At 40.2% G+C, this 17,934-nt stretch overlaps 1 protein-coding gene and 1 long non-coding RNA gene across 4 annotated transcripts in view; one reads left to right on the top strand and one right to left on the bottom strand.

Moving 5' to 3' along the window:
- LOC141764997 (homeobox protein MSH-C-like) overlaps positions 1-14,865 on the bottom strand; it is a 38,953-nt gene extending 24,088 nt beyond the window's left edge. For 2 of the 3 annotated variants that reach the window (XM_074630797.1, XM_074630798.1), the window contains exons 1-2: positions 14,617-14,862; positions 7,498-7,670 (exon numbers count right to left, since the gene is read on the bottom strand). The gene's annotated coding sequence lies outside the window, so the exon portion shown is untranslated. Of the gene's footprint in view, positions 1-1,931; positions 5,945-7,497; positions 7,671-14,616 lie in introns of those variants that run through there. The other variant, XR_012593342.1, reaches the window with a different exon arrangement.
- Positions 1-17,934, top strand: part of LOC141765002 (uncharacterized) — a 228,867-nt gene that overhangs the window by 201,361 nt on the left and 9,572 nt on the right. The gene's annotated exons all lie outside the window — the stretch shown is intronic.

Here is a 17,934-nt window from a genome sequence, read left to right as displayed (position 1 = left end):
TATAAAGTATACAATTTGACTTCACTGTATAAAATGACCTGTGGTGACCTCTAGGATAATCACAGCCTCATGAAACATTGCAGCCACAAACTAGAGACCTAGAGCATTCAGAGGACAATAAGGGGGTTTCTGAACAGTTTACACAACAGAAGTGTTCGCCATCCAATCGACGAAAAATTACAATTCTTGCAGAAAATCTCAAAATGTCAAAGTTTTTGATACCAAATCACAGCATGGCTTTTTCTATGGTGTTCCTCAAGGTCTTATTGTCTTAATGTGATATTTCGGAGGGATTATTTATAATTCTTTTATCAATTCCCGAGTGGTATAAAATGGTTAAATTTAGCACCAAATCTGTGTAACAAATGGTATAAAAGAGCACAACAATGGATATCATATACTTCGATCATAATGTTCTAAACCTTTACACACTTTTATAATTCATTTTAAATAATTAATTAATTAATTCATGTTGATTTCAACTTGACACAGTGCTTAGCAGCATCTCAAATTAATCTTCAGGTTCCCAGCTTTCAGATGATGTACACCACTTCTATGTGACATCTACTGTTGACCTGCTACCTCCCCCTAAAGAACCCCTGTACCCCCATAAAAAAGACAAAAAACAGGTCTGTTGTGGGTCTCAGAGGGTTAACCTGTTTTTCACAGTTTTGGAAACAACACATATATTTGGGGCACAGAGGAATACGATTTATCATGCTCTTTGTATACAGCTGTCACTTGTTAGTTAGTAAAATCAGTTCATTGTTTTTGTAACTATTATGGAATCGGTTTGCAAGTTAACAGAACTGGTGAATAGGCCGTACCTGGCCCTCTGATCCATGTTGCCTCTGCGTCAGTAGCGACACATTTGCACAACACATGCTGTTAACATGACGTGATGAAAAGCCACAACTGAAAGGCCCGGTGCGTTCTCACAGACCCGCTATTCACTTTCCCAATTGACTACAAAAATTATGCCATAAAATCTGTGAGTGAGTGTGACAGGTCCAGATCAAAACCAGCTGCCAATTAACTTAATGACTGAATCTATCACATTCAATTAGAGCCAGTCTATGAGCTGTCAATCCAGCCCTCGGCCCGCTCGTTAAACAAAAACACAGACGGAGAATGATCACTTTAGGAGGCATGTCTCTGTCTCTGTGATCCTTATCTGACGGGCCCTGCGTCCTATTTGAAGCAGTCGGCTCTGACAGGTCCCACGGATAAACCTCTGTATGAAAGGGGGTCACCCCAAACCTCTGGAATCCATCGTCAGCTTTCTGTCTTGCGCAACTGACAAATGGTTTCAAACAGCGTTCAGGAAGCTTTAGAGAGGTATTCCCTGATGTGTGTCTGTAGAGAGAACAAGAGAAAAGTGGAGAGAAACAGAAAGTGAAAAAAAAAAACGAGATAGAAGAAAGAGATCTAAGTGAGATAAATGAACCAAAACAAAACAAAGAATGAGCACCACTTTCCCTCAATTGCCTCCTTACTTTGGCAAAGGGTCTACTGTAATCCCCCAGAGGAGCGGCTATCTGGCAGGAGTTTGCTCCATGGTCAGTGTCTTTAACCCCAGATGATAACACTTAGCCCGGCCATAAAGCATAGGCCCCTTTAACTGATCCATTAGCGTCCGATCCCTGAGAGTGGACCCGCTGGTGTCTACTGAAACTTACCAGGAAGCCTTGAAGGAAAACAGCGAGGCAGACATGCACTGAGATCAAAGACAACCCCCCACTCCCCGTCCCCCTCCACGTCCAGCTCTACGTCTGTCTATCTCTGTCTCTCCCTCTGTCTATATCTAAGAGGACGCCAATACACTTTACATTTCAAAGTGCGTCTTTTTCTCTCTGCTTTTGCCCTCCGTCCACAATAAGACCATCCTCACAAGAAAATGCTTTACGAAAATAGTCTCCAGAGAAGATCAATCCTTTTTTTTCATGTGTTTATTAGAAAGTCGACAACAGAGAGACAACAGGAAATTATGAAAGAGAGAGGCAACAAAGGTCTCCGGGCAGACTCTAAAGCTGGGCATACATTGTACGATTTTAGCCCGTTTCTGGCCCGAATTTCAGCTTCGTCAGGCGTCGTTTGTCGTGCAGTGTACTGGGGGGGATCGAGGACCGATTAACTTCTCCCAACCGGCCGTTGGACAGTCGGATTAATTTCTGACATGTCAGGAAGTTTGGTCGGCCGTCCACAAGCTCTCACACAGTTGAAGCAGAGCCAAGAGCGGATTCCCCAACGTCACTGCCTTTTTTAGCTACTTTTTTTTAACAGTAATCAGTAGGGATGGGTCATGATTTTAGATTTTTTGGATAGTCGTTAAATTATAAAAAAATCGACTAGTTTATGAGACTATCGTCCTGTCTTAAAGGGACTGTTTGTAACTTCTTACATGTATAAATCAATCTGGGTCGGTGTCCCATGCACGTTCATGTGTGGCTACGCTGTTCAGACAAGACTCTAACACAAACTACACGGACGCACCAAACACGCAAAGTTATATCTAGTGAAGCCAGCTTGCAAAACAGTGTTGGCCGCGGTCGGAGGACGCGGGGGAGACCGTAGCTTTGGTCTCCAGGACCGGAGTCTCTGCTGAACTCTGCTCCGCTGCCTGCCTGCCTTCACTCACACACCACGCTCGTTCTCACTCGCTCTCTCGCTCCACTCCCACGTGCATGCGCGCACACTACACACTTCAGAAGACTTCGTAGCTCTGAGAATATCATATTATTACTGCCAAGCAGGTGAAATATAGAGAAATATTGTGGTTTTAGCTGACGTGTGTCGCCTCACTGTTTTGAGCGATGCTCGTTCATGTCTATGTAAAGCGAGCACAACCGCGAGCAACAGGACGCTGAATTTCGTTGGCTTAACGGCCACAGGTGTTGCTGTTAACAAGCAATTTCTGATTCTTACATAGAGTCCCTTTAAAAGATATATATTTTTCCCCGTTTTAACCGTCACAGGCGCTGGTAGTAACGCTACTACTGGTAAAACGTGTGTGGCACGTTCAGTTCAGCTCTTTTCTGTCAGCGCAGAACGATCAACTCGTTCAGTAGGAGCAGCGCCGGCAACGCCGTTTAGTGTTCATCATGGAACACGATCCAATGTCATTTCCGTACGATTACCGGTGCAAACATTTACTGTAAACTGCTCAAACTAAGATAGACATTTAATTTATTCTCCTTTATTGTCATACAACATCAACGTCAACAACATAAAGTAAATAGATTGTATTTAGGATCAAATATACTCTTGTCTAGACTAGAACGGTAGATATGTTCATTAGATTGTATATTGCTGTTTATTATATACATACACATATATATACACAACATATATGTATTATTTTTTTACCCCTATCAGGAGCTATAACCCCATAAATTATCATATCTTCAACTGTGCAATACTGACTTAACAGTGCAATAATTTAGTGCAATAATTCAGCTGCACAATAATCTGGTTTTATCTGGTTTATTTATACAGAAGATTTAAACTAATATTCTTATTTTACACTATTCTTGCATTTTTATAAATGCATGCATTTATATTATTTGCATAGATCCTATTTTTCAGAATTATTATTTGTTGTTATATATATTTCTTATTTATATTTTCTCATGATTTCTCTATTTTTATATATTTATATTTATATTCTAGAACAGTATTCCCCGGGATCATTAAAATATTTCTGATTCTGATATTTATTTTGATATTTATCTCCTTAAAAGGAGGGAGGGAAGTTCGTCCCGAAGTGGTCGCTGTATTGAACCCCTCCACCTTAAAGAAGGAGCTTCATTGAGCTGTGAGTGTGACTACAAACAGAGTTCACTCCACCATGGAGAGGGAGTGTGTAGGGACCGGATTGGAATTGGGCCTATCTCTGCGTTTTTTCTTGAACTTCCTCCTCAGCAGCCTTTCCTCCCTTTCTCCTATCAGCATCCTATTTACCCCCTCTTCTCTCTCTCCTCCTCCTCTTCCTCTATCATCAAAACCTCTTCCTGTCCCTCCCGACATCCCCCACTGTGCTCTGTCTCTCTCCTCCCTGTCTTTACTACCAAAATCCTCGTCTCTCCCTCCCCCGGTGTTTTCAATTTAGCGCCACTATGAACCAGCTCAGATTGTAACGCTATCAATTAGTCAGCGACTCCAGCACGTTTCACTCGACGGGGCCGGCAGTGGGCTTTGGTGATTTACAGACTGCGAGGGAGATGTGAGGGAGGGATGTGCAGACATGGGCTGATATGGGTTTTTGAGGTCTGTGGGAACGGAGCCTATGCACCGTGTACCTTGAGGATCTGGTCCTGCGGTTTCAGGTCCCTGCAGTAATGCGGTGAAACCTCCAGAAGATGAAAAGGTTTGCAGAGGAAGAGAAGAAATGCAAAGGAAAGAGTAAAATGTCGGAGATTTTCTAGACGGCTAAATGCCTCTTTTCATACGTATCCGATTTCAACTACAGCGTTTTTTGTGCAAGAGAGCTGCATTCTTGTGACATGTTATGGAAATGCTTTAAGATAAAAAACAGCAGGTATAGATACAGTATATTGATCTTGGATGTTGCTTTCAAAGAAAAAATGAAACTTATATCAACACGACACTTTTAAAAACTGCTAAGAGTGAGAGATCTTGTCTGTTTAGTGTATTTGTCCTAAACGGTAGATGATGTGATGTCACAAGGAGATATGTAAGGGATAATGTACAGGGAGCCGGTCATTGTTGTGAAAGAAACCCCGACAGGGCGATGCTGCACTCTTACTCTTCAGACTAAAACACTTTGGTCACATTTTAGTCATTTTCATCCTTCATAGTTTTAGTCAATAACAACTCAGTATTTTAGTCCAGTTTTAGTCAAAAATGTTTTCTCTTTTAAAAGGGACTGTTTGTAACTTCTTACACGTATAAATCAATCTGGGTCGGTGACCCATGCGCACTCGCATCTGGCTACGCTGTTCAGACTCAGACTCCAACACAAACTACACGGAAGCACCAAAACCGCAAAGTTATATCTAGTGAAGCCCGTCTTGCAGACTGCCTCAGCCTCCCAACCACGGCCGGAAGGGAACAGGGGAGACACCGGAGTTTTGGTCGGAGACGATAACGTTTCTTGCTGCGGAGCCCCGTCACTTCACAAGACACGGAAAACCTCTGTTGGTCTGGAGGAACTGCAGCAGTTATTTTCTGCACAAACGTCCACTAGATATTCTCAGAGCTAAACTAACTCTTCCGCAGTGTGGAGTGTGCGCGCATGCACGTGAGAGGTGGAGCGAAAGAGTGAGAATGAGCGCGGTGTGTGAGTGAAGGCAAGCAGGCAGGCAGAGGAGCAGAGGAACAGAGTACAGCAGAGTCTCCGGCCCTGGAGACCAAAGCTACGGTCTCCCCCATGTCCTCCGACCGCGGCCAACACTGTTTTAACTTTGCGGTTTTGGTGCTTCATTGTAGTTTGTGTTGGAGTCTGAGTCTGAACAGCGTAGCCACAAGCGAGCGCGCATGGGACACCGACCCGGATTGATTTATACGTGTAAGAAGTTACAAACAGTCCCTTTAAAATACATCTTTAATTTTTCCTGAGTGAAAACTCTACATACGCAAAACACAGTAAGTATCAGTATGTGGTGGGTAGTTGGGACAGCTGGGCAGGAGTGAATGTGTGTGTGTGTGTGTGTGTGTGTGTCTTTGTGAGTGAAACAGAGCAGGGGACAGGCCTGTTATGGGAGAACCAGAGGAGGGTTTGTTGGCTTGTCGGTACACACAGCCAATGGCCTGTCGCCTGTCACCGAGCCCCCGCCGTGTCTCTCAGTGTCTTCCTCTTAATTACCCATCATTCCTCTCGCGGCAAGGCCCCTCACAAATTACAGCGCATTGTCCCCCGCCGATCGGCCTGTCATCACGCGGCTCCACGTTTCAGAGTGCGGCTCATTGTGGACGGAGAGCAGAGCTGGGGGGCCGGACACACACACACACACACACACACACACACACACACACACACACACACACAAACACACAAGACCTTTAATGTGTATCTGCATGCACACACACCGATTAATTTGAATAGACACACACACACACACACACACACACACACACACACACACACACACACACACACGCACACACAGAGGCCAGGCCCATTAGCTCTGGTGCCAGCTGACTCTGTGACCCAGACGGTTTTCTGCCATGTCAGCAGGGCCAGATGACAGTGCTATGGTAGTAATACCCCCACACACTCACACTCACACACACACAGATACACAATAGTGGCGAGCAGAGTATCATCGCTGTGGAGAATTAGACGTCTTCTCTGTCAATCAGCTGAATGAGTGCGTCGCCCCCGGAGATGAGCGGAGAAGAAGTGACCCCCTGTTTGTACCGCCGACCGACCGACCAGGTTGAGACAGAAACAGGTTCAGTGTTTCCAGCAGGTCACTTCTCAACAGCGTTGGGAAAAAGCTACGTGGGAAGTGTAGTGACTTTAGCTACCAGTTACTATACGATAAAGGAAGCTTCACTATACTGAAGTATACACTATACTTTTTTTTTACGATTTTGAAATAAATTTTTTAATGCCAGAATCGATATATTTGCTTCATTTGAGTCTTGTGGAGGTAGAAGGAAGTTACCGCTTTTATTGTTGTAGTCTGAGTAACGTGATGTTGTGATGTCACATCCTTTCCGTATCCTTCAACCAAAACAAACAGCAGCCGGCCGCCGCGAGCCGAAACGAAAAAGCTGCATTCTAACTCTGTCATGGACAGGAAACGTTATCGTATTGCGGTCAAGCCAGCCGTCACTCTCATCTCCGTGGTCAACTCGGCTGACGCTACAACTGTAGAGCACCCATATACTGACATTTATGTTAAATGCATTCAAACAGCCCCGATGGAGATGACCATGGATGTATAAAGAGAACGGAGCTGACGGGAGAGCTAGAGATGACTTTGGAGGAGTTAGAGGAAGTTTACAGCTGGTGGGCGGTGCTTGGTATATCCTCAACTGATCTCAACTTGGCTGCCGGGTCACAAACTTTCTCATTTTACAGCTAAATAGTACACTACAAGATGTTTCTGAACACACTTGAGGAGAGAAATAGGCATTACAATACAGAATATTGATTTATATTTGATCAGCGCTGCTAGTTTGACCGTTTGGTCAGAGTTCCAGACTTTTTTTAGTTTTAGAGATCCAGATCAGCCCTGATTGGTTGTTTTCCTCTAGTCGGTGAAATCTTGCAGATGCCATAAGGAGCACCAAATGCTACAGAGGCACATGAATATTTTTTCAGATGACCTGTCTCATGCACTATTTACAGGATAAAGTGACCGTTTTATAAAAATAACTTTTTTTTTAAATCATATTTGCTCCGTTTCTACCCACTGCTGCTTTAAGCTCCTTGTTCCAATAGAACACTAATTTTAGATTAGAGTTAAGAAGATATTTTCACCAATCAAACTATCATTTCTGTCACATTTGTACCCTCCTCCCGCTCACCTTGACGGGTTCACACAGACGCAGCGAGGAGGACGTTCGCCGTGACATCGTCCTTCGACTTCTCTCCCCCTCGCTAACAGATTGGCTGCAGCTCCGTTCATCTTGCAGGAGGAACTCTGAGCTGCTCCGAGCCGCCGCCTGCCAAGTTGTTGCATCAGCCGAACGCTAAAAACCTATTGAAAAACAAACACATAGTAAACTTTAATTGTAGGCATTTGCCTTGGGTATGAGGACTCGCAATTTTACTGGTTCTCTCTCTTATTACCTAAAATGCAGGCAAAACACTAATTAATAATCACTAGCATATGCTGGGTGAAGCGTGGAAATCTTTTACTGTGGCATTAGGTGCAAATGAGATTAAAAGTGCAGTAATGTCCTTCTATACAACATGTTTGCTTCAAAACAGCAACTCTGATGGATTGTTTTTTCCTGAAATGGGCAAAAAATTTTACCAATTTTATTTTTAAATCACATTTAGAGTTCGTATAATCACATCAATATCTCAGGAAAACATTGTGCTTACAGTATCTTTGGCTAACCCTTGAGTTTTTTTCCTGCATTAGCACTGGAGATTTTGTCCTTCAGTGTTGTTAATATGACAAAAAAAGTGCCATGTGTATGAAGAATTTAACGCCCCGCAGCTCCCAAACAAATACCTCTTAATTATAAGCAATTGGCCCTCCTTCCCCACCGACCGCTGACTGGGACACATGAAAGCGTCGGTAATTGTAAGAGTTGCTGCGTTTATGTGGGGCTGGGTGGTGGGGGGGGACTCAATGTGACGCGGCTGTAAAAAATAAAAATGGAAGGCTCTCATTGAATACAATGACTTCCTTCCTCTCTCTCACTGTATCACCCAAGCTGGGGGAAAAAAAAAAAAATCTCCATTTGGCACTGATTAGGGAAGACGCAAATTTGAAGGAGGGGGCTCAGAGACCACAGGGGTTACACACATGTATCTGAAGCCACGACACTTCGGGCCCCCTCTAATTTAGATGTCTAAGAATTCGCTGTATGTGCTGCCTCATGCCAGTAAGTCTCAGCCTCACTGTAAATAAATGGCACGGGGCAGTGTGTGCAGTCACCCCCATTTGTAAGTCATTAAAATATTTTCTCGGTGACATATTAATTAGCGCGTTGCGTTCATGTCTTCTCGCCTGTGCAACGACGAGTGCTGAAGTTCTGCACGCTTGCTGTGTGTGTTTGTGGCTTCATTCATGCTGCATGATGTGATGAACAGGGACGAGATAGCTGTTCACACATTTCAACCATCTGTAACTCATCAGCTTATCATTTAGAGACACAGATGACTCACACTGGAAGTTTAACTGCACTTTCTAACTAGCAAACAGGGAAGCAACACTGCGGTGTATGATGCACTCACAACATCCTCAGACAATGTGGACCAGAAACAAAAAAAAAGAAGGTTTGATAATTTCTAATTTCAAATATATTATTTATTTAGTTCACTGTTAAAATATGCTTTCTGTAAATTGTATTCCCCAACTTGAAGGTGTAAATGTTTCAAAGCGTTCTCCATACTACTATGAACTCTCAAACTGAAGCCTGTTTATGTATTATTTTATTTTGCTGGCTATGGAAGTTTTTATTGGACTTTATTAGTTGCAATCCACAGAAGAAAATCCACAAATATGTATGTGTATGTGCATTTATGGGCCGCGTGACATTTGCAACTTCCCTCCTGTGTGGTTGCGTAATTTTGTCCAAATGTGTTTTGTACACATTTGTGGATTATCTTCTGTGGATTACAACTCATAAAGTCCAAAAACAACGTCCATATCTGGCTCAAAAGTAGTCGAACTGAACGTGGAAGTGAAGTGTTCGACCAAGTTAAGCTGGTTTACTAAATGGATTTCCACTCTAATTAAAAATTATATTACAAACATGACAAATGTCAGCATTTAGAAGAAAGAACAAGCTTTGTTTCATATTTCGTAGCAAAAGCGCCGCCATGTTGCAGTACTCTAGCCTGTGACGTCACGAGGTTGGTTGGCTCGGCTGAATAGCACAGATACAACGGTAGAGACCGCGAAAGACTGAGACTGGGGAGACACAGGACAGAATAAAAACAAAAGAGGGGACACTATTGTATTGCTCCTGGATGTAAAGATGAGTTTTACAATGTTAAAACCAAAGGACAAAACAGTGCGTTTCATAAACTGACGCTGAAACGGAGATCAGTAACGTTACTGCAGCAGCGCTGGCTATAGTGACACTGAAAGAGCCCTCTGACAGGCACTGAGTCCAGCTGCAGCTGACTGTCTCCCCATCTCCCGTCCTCTCCCCTCTCTGATCACCTGTCTCTGTCTCCCCATCTCCCGTCCTCTCCCCTCTCTGATCACCTGTCTCTGTCTCCCCATCTCCCGTCCTCTCCCCTCTCTGATCACCTGTCTCTGTCTCCCCATCTCCCGTCCTCTCCCCTCTCTGATCACCTGTCTCTGTCTCCCCATCTCCCGTCCTCTCCCCCTCTCTGATCACCTGTCTCTGTCTCCCCTCTCTGATCACCTGGCTCTCCTCCTCTGCTGTCTCATCCAGACCGTTCAAAGACAGGGTCGATAAGAAAATAAACGCCGAAAGCACTACTTTATTCTGAAGCCAACATTATAGTGTTTATTTACGTAACTTGCCGGTCACAGTTGTAGTCAAAGTGTAGTAGAATACATTCAGTTGCATCATTATCCGTGGGATCTTAGTTTTAATGGTGATATTGGCTTTGAAATTTAGATTAAATCCTAGGCGAGGATACAAATCTTATTTCTTCCTTTATTGCATCTCCATTTACTCTGGAATGATAATCAAAATACTTATAATGGATTCATTTATAACTTCTTACATTTCAAAGACGACCGGATATATGCATATAAGCCTCATGAGGAGCTATTCCTGATTCTTTTTGGGTGTTATTTTATTAATAATAATAATAATAATAATAATAGCTTGGATTTATATAGCGCCTTTCATGAAACCCAAGAACGCTTAACAAAGACATAAATAAACACAACAAATGTAACAGAAGCTAGAGGCCATAGGCCTTGGTGAAGAGGTGGGTTTTGAGGAGTCTTTTGAAGGTGTCCAGAGATGGTGCATTGCGGAGCTCTATGGGGAGAGAGTTCCAGAGGGTGGGGGCTGTCACACTGAAGGCTCTGTCCCCAAAAGTTCGCATTCTTGTGTGAGGGATGGAGAGCTGACCCGTGCCTGAGGATCTAAGGTTCCGGGGCTGTGTGTAAGGGTGGAGGAGGTTAGATAAATACTGAGGAGCCAGGGCATTGAGGGATTTGTAGGTGAGGAGGAGGATCTTGTAGGTGATGCGGGACCTAGGCTTAATTTCCTCGGGCTATGGCTAGGGCTCATACTGAGTCTAAAAAAAGCCTATTGTAAAAATTCCGCTGTTTTAAATTGTTGATAAAAGAAGATGAAAACAGATTTTTAGGTGTCAGTTTTTGTTAGGAGGTTGACTTCTGGATGTTGTTAATTAAATTAATTAGTTTGCTGACAAGGGTAATAGGCATCCACCCCTTTTTAATTTTATTTTATTTTATTTTATTTCAATTTTATTTTTTTATCTTTTTTATTTTTTGTGGTTAATATATGTAAAATTCTTATTTATTTTATTTATTTATTTATTACTTTTTTCTGTTGGTAAGACTGTTGGTAAGGCACACTCTTCTCTAAACTGTAAATGTGTGTTATATGACAGATTGTTTATTACAAAAAATGTACAATTATTATTCTTATACTTTGTCTGATCTCTCATGTGGAGAGTTTCTTAAAGCACAATAAAAACTGTGTTAAAAAACAACAAAAATCCTGCATACAATGTGTTCTAGTATCGAGGTCACTCTGAGGAAATACGCTGCAACTATATTTACCATTTCCTTAGCAACTTTTCTGCAGAAAAGAATAAATGAGAGATTAAAGGGCAACAGTCTGCAAACTAATTAGAGGAGTAAAAGCAAATCTATTTCAGCTTAAAACTAATTGAAATTGAATCAGTCAACCTCTGAATCTCTTTCTGTCGCTGATACAAACACAGCGTTGATTTCCCTCTAGCGTATCTTCTCCCTCTTCATGTGGCTTATCTTTGTATCTCTTGGCCCGCTGGGAGAATTATGGCTCTAATAACTTTCATTCGAGGCCCCTGTAGCATCAGTAAAATGTTTACTACAGGAACGCAGAGAGCTCCTTTGGTGAAGCCATGCGTTCGTTACAGAGCCTTTGACTCAATTCAACGTGTATAAATATATCCATTTCATTATGGAGGCCAGTCAAATATTTGTTTCAGCGGTTTTCCCCCCATATAATGTAAATTGCTGCAAGCTGTTGCACTTGGAAAATGTTTTCTCATAATGCTTTTCTGCCTTCACATAAATCACAGCTAAATGTTGCATTCAAATGACTACAGACAGGCAATTTATTCTTGGCTTCCCCTCGTCCCCCTCGAGAGAGGCCTGTGGCAAGAGGGTCGCTTCGGTTTTTAACAGCGACTGTCATTATTTGTTGACAGTTGTTCATCATCGTTTCCAAATTTATTGTTTTCTTGAAAGTATTTCTTTGTTTTCTCTGCAGTTATGACCACTGTCAAATGAAGTGAGGGGTGAAAACATGTCTGGAATTAGGCCACTGGGAGGCAATGAGCACATGACATCTTTTTTTTTCTTTCAAATAGTGAAACTCTTATAATAACCGTCCTTGTGTGTTGCTCAAGAAGAGATACTCTCATAAATACCATAAACGTTTTTACAAGAGTATTTCTTGTCTCACATTTGGCTTCCACGCTACACTGAGTAACCAGACCCAGAGACCTGGAATACCCCCTCAAATCGACAGTGACATTTTTATTCCCTTAGTAAAGGAGAGTAAAGTTAATGATAGATCATCTGCAAGTTGCCTAATAAACAGAAAGCCGGGTTGTCCTGTGCGGTGTGAGAGAGTGCTGAGCCGCTCTCTGTGTCAGCTTTGACTGAATCTCAGTGGGGGATTTTGGAGAATCTGTCAGCAGCGGCAATCAATGTTAATCCTGAAAAAGTCTGTGTCACTGTATCTTTGCTTGCCAGTTAAGGTCTTACATAATAATGACACTGTAGAGCAGACTGAGGAAGGCCTGTAACCACCTCTGAAACTCTCAAGTGTCATGAAGTGGACCCACCTGTTGGAACTACTGTTAACGCAAGCTGCAGACGGGCAAGTCACCTTCATGTCAGGCTCCTCGTTGAAATGACATGTACATGAGATTTCCTGCAGGCCCTATTGGCCCTCAGGACCCAGTGCATGCACTCTAGGTGAAAAAACAACTATGCTACCCATCTATTTGCAACGTACCACACCAGCAACAACACACAAAGGCCAGTATGCCATACAAATAAAGCAAAAAAACAGCAGCAGCACACAAACGTCAATATTCCAAATACATAACGTAAATAGCAACGCTAGTGTGCTCACAGTGTCAACAATATATATATACATATATATATTTTTTTTTCAGTAAAAGGAATACATTTCTAGAACGCCCTACCAACGGAAATAAAAATACAACCTGACCTGAAAACGTTTAATGAAGCGGTGAAACACTGGCTGAAACTAAACCAAACCTGTGATCACTGATTATTGATTGGGAACATACTGTACATATGTAAAATTGATTGTAATGTACAATGTTGTATTATGTGATTTTATGTATGATGTGCTATTCTGTATTTTTTTTAATTTATTTTCTTTTTCTTAAAAGCCTAACCAGGGACAATGTCTGCCAGGTCTGCAAATTAGCTATGGCTAGAAGTCCTATATACGTTGCATCGGTTGCACTTTAATTAAGTGTAACAATGCCTACATGTATTGTCCCTGTCAAATCAACTAATAAATTAATTAATTAAAGTGGCCATGTTAAGCTGGTTTACTAAATGGATTTCCACTCTAATAAACTACTATATTACAAATATAACAAATGTCAGCATTTAAAAGAAAAAAGCAGCTTTGTTTCATACTTCATGGCAAGAGCGCCGGCATGTTGCATTAATCTAGCCTGTGACATCACGAGAATGGTTGGCTCGGCTGAGTTACACAGATACGACGGTAGAGACCGTGAAAGACGTTGACTGGGGAGACACGGGACAGAAGAAAACAAAAGAAGGGACACTATTGTATTGCTCCTGGATGTGAAGATGAGTTTTATAATGTTAAAACCAAGGACAAAACAATCCATTTCATAAACTGACGCTGAAACGGAGATCAGTAACGTTACTGCAGCAGCGCTGGCTATAGTGACACTGAAAGAGCCCTCTGACAGGCACTGAGTCCAGCTGCAGCTGACTGTCTCCCCGTCTCCCGTCCTCTCTGATTACCTGTCTCTGTCTCCCGTCTCCCCGTCTCTCTGGCTAACTAACTAGAAAGACAAACTGACAGACAGATAAACTGATTTATCAGTTTGGTGCTCAGACACAAACGAGCCTGAGTGCGCCTGCAGCTTGGAGGATGACCTTTGACCTGCAGCTTCTACTATAGTCATACGTCATATTCCCATTTAACCAACAAGAACAAGCACAAAATTAAGTTATTTGTCAAAAAAAATGTTGACAAACAGCGTGGCTGATCAACTTAGTCAGGAAATGACTCAAATAAATATGAAATATCATCATAGAAATGTCAAAATACACTGGAGGCTGGGCTTTAAACAAAGCTGCTTTTTTTTCTTTTAAATGCTGACATTTGTCATTATTTGTTGTATATATATATATACCGTATATATATATACGGTATATATACATATACTTGTTCATTAGAGTGGAAATCCATTTAGTAAACCAGCTTAACTTGGTTATTCACTTCCACTTTAAAGCGTTTAAAGCATTTTGTTGATCCATATATAAGTAATAATAAACAGATCTGATAATAATTCCAATAGCATGATGGTTCTTAATTCTTTACAGCAGCAGAGTCATGACAGCATTATGGATGTTAGCTATTTTCAGACTAATTCAATTTCAGCTCCTCAAACTTAATATTACCATTGCATGCAAATCTCTCCTACACACACACACACACGAAATGTGAACAAGTAAGTCTCATCAGCAATTTAAACAACTAGAGAACAATTAAACTCACCTGTTCACACCTGACACCTGAACAACACTTCCAGGATCAATATATCTAACATGAACTGTGTTCTGGAAAACTCCCGGAGCTCCTTTTTGTCTCTTCTTCTTTATATTCAGATAATCTCGCTCGTTTAGACCATACATCCATGGTTTAGACATACTGCAGTATTATTTCCTCCTCACATTGCATTTGTTTTTCTTTTTTTTCTCGAAGTCAATCGAACGTGCTGTCAGTATTCCGGTCTGCCATTGGCTGGTTGAGGGCTGGGGGGCGGGACTTAGATGTACAGGTGCAGCGTGATAGATAGGTAGATATGTAGATGGCTGGATGGATGGATAGATAGATAGATAGATAGATAGATAGATAGATAGATGGGTAGATAGATAGATAGATAGATAGATAGATAGATAGATAGATAGATAGATGGGTAGATAGATAGATAGATAGATAGATGGGTAGATAGATAGATAGATAGATAGATAGATAGATGGGTAGATAGATAGATAGATAGATAGATAGATAGATAGATGTATAGATAGATAGATAGATAGATAGATGGGTAGATAGATAGATAGATAGATAGATAGATAGATAGATGGGTAGATAGATAGATAGATAGATAGATAGATAGATGGGTAGATAGATGGATAGATAGATAGATAGATAGATAGATAGATAGATGGGTAGATAGATAGATAGATAGATAGATAGATAGATAGATAGATGGGTAGATAGATGGATAGATAGATAGATAGATAGATAGATGGGTAGATAGATAGATAGATAGATAGATAGATAGATAGATGGGTAGATAGATGGATAGATAGATAGATAGATAGATAGATGGGTAGGTAGATAGATAGATAGATAGATAGATAGATAGATAGATAGATAGATGGGTAGATAGATGGGTAGGTAGATGGATAGATAGATAGATAGATAGATAGATAGATGGGTAGATAGATAGATAGATAGATAGATAGATAGATGGGTAGGTAGATAGATAGATAGATAGATAGATAGATAGATAGATAGATAGATAGATAGATAGATGGGTAGATAGATAGATAGATAGATAGATAGATAGATAGATAGATGGGTAGATAGATAGATAGATAGATAGATAGATAGATAGATAGATAGATAGATAGATAGATAGATAGATAGATGGGTAGATAGATAGATAGATAGATAGATGGGTAGGTAGATAGATAGATAGATAGATAGATAGATAGATAGATAGATAGATAGATAGATAGATAGATAGATAGATAGATAGATAGATAGATAGATAGATAGATAGATAGATGGGTAGATAGATAGATAGATAGATAGATAGATGGGTAGATAGATAGATAGATAGATAGATAGATAGATAGATAGATAGATAGATAGATAGATAGATGGGTAGATAGATAGATAGATAGATAGATGGGTAGATAGATAGATAGATAGATAGATAGATAGATAGATGGGTAGATAGATAGGTAGATAGATAGATAGATAGATAGATAGATAGATAGATAGATAGATAGATAGATAGATAGATAGATAGATAGATAGATGGGTAGGTAGATAGATAGATAGATAGATAGATAGATAGATAGATAGATAGATAGATAGATAGATAGATAGATAGATAGATAGATGGGTAGATAGATAGATAGATAGATAGATAGATAGATAGATAGATAGATAGATAGATAGATAGATAGATAGATAGATGGGTAGGTAGATAGATAGATAGATAGATAGATAGATAGATAGATAGATAGATAGATAGATAGATAGATGGGTAGGTAGATAGATAGATAGATAGATAGATAGATAGATAGATAGATAGATAGATAGATAGATAGATGGGTAGATAGATAGATAGATAGATGGGTAGATAGATAGATAGATAGATAGATAGATAGATAGATAGATAGATAGATAGATAGATGGATAGATAGATAGATAGCAATGCACAGGAACAGTACATAGAATGTACATTTCAACACTAGAGAAATATATCCATAGAATACAAAATATAAGATAAGATAAAATAAGATAAGATAAGATAAGATCAGATATTCCTTTATTAGTCCCGCAGCGGGGATATGTGCAGTGTACAGCAGCAAAGGGGATGCAAAAAACAAGATGCATCAGCTAACACAGTAAAAAAAGAGCTAAACAAAGTGAAACAAAATATGAACAATTAACTATAAGGAAATATAAAAATAGGAGCAGTATATACAGTATTGACAATAAACACACTATTAACAAAATTGCACAAGTGGAAAAATTATATTGCACAGTGAGAATGAATGAATGAAATTCCACCTGAAAATATTGCACAGTATGAATTACATCTGAGTAGTAATGATATTGCACAGTCAGTGTACAGTAAAGTGCAGTTATTGATAATAAAGAATATATCAATAAAGAATATTGCAATACGTTACTACCCGACTATTAAAACTAGCATAAAAAAATCTAAATTACAACATAGAATAACCCACTATATGCATTAACAAATGTGCAATAACATACTATATACATTAACAAAGTGGGCAAGTTACTATATTTTGTTCTTAAATAAAGATAAATAATTGAGGCAGTAATGGTGCAAATAGATGTGCAACATTCAACATGCAAGATGTTGCAAGAACATTACACATGTGCAAGATTATTACAGGACTAAAACAGAAAGGAGTGTGGTTGAGAGAGAAACTATAAAGCTGAGGGTTATTGCTTTAGGCAGAAAACATTTCCTGTATGGCAAAGCAGCACAGTAAATATTAAGTCCACTTGAAACACACTTTTTAAAAAAAATTAAAAGTCAGGTCTTGTAGTTATTGTAGGTTGTTACCTTGAGGGACGGTTCTGGCAATCGAGTGGATTTTAAAACATGATGATAATAAACGTAATGGAAACAACACCGTGTCTCTCACTCCCTTCATTCACTCACTTTTCCCGAAATAATAAACAGTGTATTGTTTCGTCTATAAGCAGTAATTTGAGATTTCAGACACTTATGAATCATGATTTTGCACCAACACTGACAGGTGTTGTATCACATCCATCTGATATAAAGATTTGCAGTGCGTTACTTTTAGGGATGCTATGAATACTGTATTTTCACCCCATTGGGTCACTCTTTGATGGCTCTGAATTGTTCATATATTTCACACAATGTGGACACTCAAATGGCACAAAGTAAATATAGTGCATTAAATATCAAACAGGGAAAGATTTCAAACACAGCTTCTATTTTACGGACAGTTTCATGGACTTTAAAAAGAGAGATAGAAGAGATGAACACTCTGGTTACAGTGAAGT

This window comes from Sebastes fasciatus, chromosome 3 (assembly GCF_043250625.1).
Source record: "Sebastes fasciatus isolate fSebFas1 chromosome 3, fSebFas1.pri, whole genome shotgun sequence".
Taxonomy (NCBI): Eukaryota; Metazoa; Chordata; class Actinopteri; order Perciformes; family Sebastidae; genus Sebastes; species Sebastes fasciatus.
This window is presented reverse-complemented; position numbering and strand designations above follow the sequence as displayed.